Source organism: Castanea sativa, chromosome 9 (assembly GCF_040712315.1).
Source record: "Castanea sativa cultivar Marrone di Chiusa Pesio chromosome 9, ASM4071231v1".
NCBI classification, from domain to species: domain Eukaryota; kingdom Viridiplantae; phylum Streptophyta; class Magnoliopsida; order Fagales; family Fagaceae; genus Castanea; species Castanea sativa.
In genome coordinates, this window is record NC_134021.1 from 34688872 (window position 1) to 34693266 (window position 4395).

Below are 4395 nucleotides of genomic sequence, written 5' to 3' on the forward strand. Positions count from 1 at the left end.
CCTTGCTGAAATTGCCTAACACCTTCTTTATGGAATTAGCTCCTGCCTTATTGGCTATGGCAAAAAGCATGAGGTCATCCACGAAGAAAATGTGTGAAATGCCCAAGTTTTGCTTTGAAGCTTTCAGAGGGATCCATTCTTCCTTTCAACAACTTTCATTAATGAGAAACCCAATGTATTCCATACAAAGAATAAACAAATACGGCGAAAGGGGATCACCTTGACATAATCCTCTCGTGGACTTAAAGGGGGTAAGCTTGCCTCCATTAAGAAGGATAGAGATAGTTGTTGACGAAACACAACTCATAATGAGCTTAATCAACTTATCAGGAAACCGAAAAGCTTTAAGGACGTTGTGGATGAATGACTACTCAATGCGATCATAAGCCTTGACAATATAAACCTTGATAGCCATAAAGCCACCCTCTTTTTGTCAAGAGAATGGATCAGCTCTTGAGCAATAATAACATTGTCCAACCCTTTTCTTCTTGGCACAAATGCAGTCTGATTGGGCGAGATTAACTTATCCAAGAGGAGTCTAATGCGGCCAACAATGATTTTAGTGTCAATTAGCTCACACACAAGGCTGCCCAAGCCTAGGCCTAAAGCCCCCCACCACAAAAATAAATAAATAATAGCACTAGGGAAAAAGGCCCGTCTTCATTGTAAAAAGCCCAAAATTTTATAAAATTATATACATGATTGTGCCATTTTTTTTAATAGCTAGTGATGTTAAGGATACTGCAAATTTTACAATTTAACATGTCACTGATCACAAAAAAGTAATTTAAATATTCATTAATTAGGTTGTTGAATTGTGATATTCAATTATCTATTTGAAATTAAAATTAGTTTAGTTGGTATTATTCATCAAATTATGTATTTAATGTGTTAAATTAACATGTATTAAATCATTTATTTACTTAATATTTACATATAAAAGGCCCACATAATTTTTTTTGCCTTAAGCCCCAAATTATGTTAGGCCGCCCTTGCTCGCACAACACCCATCCTCTCTATTCTCTATAGCTCCAAAAAATTGAGAAACCTTAAAAGAGATATGAAGTGAGATTTTATTCAACTTATTGTGCTCATTTATAGAGAGAGAAAACCTATACATAGAGTGAACCTATAGCTTTTCTCTTCTCTTTCTCTCTCACCATTCCTACATCTTGGGAGGAGTTTTACCATCATCACCTACACAATAGAGTGCTAGTGAACTGATTGATATTGGGAATCTTTGGAGAGCCCAGTTCAAGTCCAAGTTTCACTTGGTGACTAGCGGTTGGTTTATCAATTGACAAGACTCTGTAGAATAAAGGACTCAGTGAAGTTAGATGCTAGTAGAAGCTCGGAGGGTATAGGTTTTGAAGATCTATAATCAAACTTGTACTGCATCTATTATATAGTGAAGTTCCGACTTGGAGGATTAGCAAAGGGGTTTTTTCACAAAGAGCTCCAGTTTTCTCTTTGAAAACACGTTTAAGAGTTTTCATGTGGCTGGTAAAATAATAAAAGCCCTTAAACTCTTAGATCCAATGTTTCCAAGTCGATCACGAGATTTAAAGAAGAATTTCAAAATAATAAAACTAGTATATATTACTTAATTATTTGAATAACATGGTTTCATTCTACTTCATTATGAAAATTGCATGGCACATTAGCACATGCTAGATAGCTTTTGCATTTCAATTGAAGATTGACACAATTTATTTGAACAAACTATTTATCAATTATCTTCATCAGTTCACGAGTCTGGTAACGGTTTCCCTTCAAGATATGCCTTCAACATTGAGAGTGATCTCTCTGGTTGGGTAGCTGGAGTTTGGTGTCCACCTCCTCTTACAAGAACAAAGACTAGAATGTCACCATAAACTTGTGTCCACCCACCAACCTGGACAAAAGAATAAGCATTTGGAAAAGAATGTGAAGCACCAAAAAAAAAAAAAAAAAGTCATCTAAGAAAATTTATACACGTAAGGTTATACATGGGAACTTAATAAGAAAATTGACCTGTTTTCCCTCAAACCATGGCCTGTAAGGCACAGTTACACTCAGTCCCAAATCCTTTGCCAATCCATCTATCAATCTCCGAGTTCCAGTAAATGGGATACTTCCATCTACATCTCCTTTACATCTAGGTCTACAAGATTATAATTCAAAACCCTGAAAAAATAAGATGATACAAACAAAGGACCTATGAATCACCAATGTTACAAAGAGCATAGAACTGAAAATTTGAGACAAATAATATTGATTGATGAATAAATTAAAGGAAAAAATTTAGCTACAAAATTGATTGTAGCCTAAAGTTATAACTTTCTTTAATAAAATTAACATTACTATATATTTTGAAAATCTAACCATTGAATTACATATTATTTATGCTCTCAGTATACATGTTAAATTTTGCGTCAATCGAATTTTATTTACTATATGATCTATATGCTTATACTTTATGCATGATTTTAAATTACAAAAACTTGTAATTTAAACAATTTATTCATGACATAGCTATTGATCATTAATTTTTCATAAATTTTGCAAACATAGAAAACATAATCCAGTAGTAGATTTGTCAAAATTTACCTCCAATAAAAAGATATTGAGTAAGGTTGTAGTCTTAAACTACAATCAATTTTGTAACTAAATTTTGTCCTAAATTAAATTGCTAGTATGGTATCTTTAATAGCTTTCATCTGCAACCAATGGAATTTTTGCAGAAATCATAGAATAAATTATTACTGATATTTTTTTTATGTCAAATTAAAATGTTAGAGATAATGCTACTGTATGTTACAAAGACACCTAACATTTGCATTCTTCACTTAGCATTGACTTTTTTTATTTCATTTTCTATACTACTATTTAAGGGGCATCCCCTATTTAGATTCCTCATATTTTAGTTCAAAAATGTTTCTATAGTCCTATGATTAAGTAGAGACAAAACTAAAGAATAATCTGGTAAAAATGCAACTCTAATTCTTTCTAAAACATTGTCAAAAAAACAGGACCACTCTCCTGTTAATTTTTAAATTGATTTATTCACTTATAAATTAGATTTTCAAAATAAAAATTATATATATATATATAAAATAAAAAAATATAGTTTTTTTCTACAAAATAAGACCACTTAAAAAAAAAAAAAAAAGCCTCATGCACATGCGATGAAGCTAGTTTTTTTAACGAGTTTTAGTCCCAATGAGAGAAGGAATGAAAGATTCAAACCAATACTATCCACTTCAGTGTATCCTTCTTTTGGGTATGTTCACAATATGTAATTTCGGTGAAAAAAAAAAAAAAAACTGCTTTTCCTCAAAGAAAATGATTAGAATATCCAAAGATTTGCAGTTTCTTCTAAGTTTTTGACACATTAAACTAGGACTTGTATATAAATTTTTTCTAAATCTTATAGATGCTTTTTTTTTTCTCTCTCTCTCTCTAAAGATAGTGCAAAAGCACTTATAGTTGCTATTTTTTCTCTCTAAAGATAATGCAAAAGCTCTACGTACCTGCTGCATATAGTTCATTGAGTGATTCCAACAAGTTTAGCATGGAGAGCCTTCTGCACATCTGTTCTATTTAAATATGCCCCTATTTTTCGTTGTAGGCAGGGATCTGTGTTTACAGTAACAGTCTGTAAACATGCAGATGATCCAAAAGGCAAGGTTAGTGAAATATACAGAAGACAAGGCAGAGTTGAGTTGACCTCAACACATTATACATGTGTTGTGACAATTGGTATATATATATTTGGACTTCACCTGTTGAGGAAGAGACGCTTGAAGTTGAAATCTTGAACTTATCTTCGGATTTAGTTTTTCTAATTGTAATTGATTCTTGGGTACACAAATGACTCCCAATACATTATTTTTGTCGATGGAAAGAGTAAGTTCTTTTGAAACTTGGGTATTTACACGATCACAATCTTCAGAAAGATTGCCTCTGAAAGCCTGGCTCAAAAGCTTAGAGGTGCTACAAACTGTTGTGAGAAGTTTATATGAAGCATTGGATATCAATCCGCGAGACCAGTAAAATTCATCTTCCCCGTCGAAATCACTTGCGAAGTCAAAAAGAAGAGGACTTCCCATCTGAAATGTCAAGTATTTTATATATATAATTTAGGAGAAAATATAAAAAGTAGAACTCATATTTCCAATTATAACTCACAATCATCCCCTTCACTGTAATGTTTATCTTGGATTGGATAATGAACTGTAGAAGCTGTGGCACATGCATGGATTGGATAATGTGTTGTGTTAGGTCACAGCTTCTACATGATCATCTTAAAAAATAAGATATTACCAACATAGTTCTCTCTTGCAAGATATATACTTGAATTCTTGTATTGTGGAAATTTGATTAGCCATTGTTGTAGGAATATGAAATTGTCTT

The 4395-nt window shown here is 32.4% G+C and overlaps 1 long non-coding RNA gene across 1 annotated transcript; it reads right to left on the reverse strand.

Moving 5' to 3' along the window:
• Window positions 1-1581: 1581 nt before the first annotated feature.
• LOC142608621 (uncharacterized) lies at window positions 1582-3990 on the reverse strand. The gene is made up of 4 exons (XR_012839552.1): window positions 3765-3990; window positions 3513-3637; window positions 2014-2166; window positions 1582-1894 (listed from the first exon to the last, which is right to left on the reverse strand). It is a non-coding gene; the product is annotated as an uncharacterized LOC142608621 (long non-coding RNA).
• Between the last annotated feature and the right edge of the window lie 405 nt (window positions 3991-4395).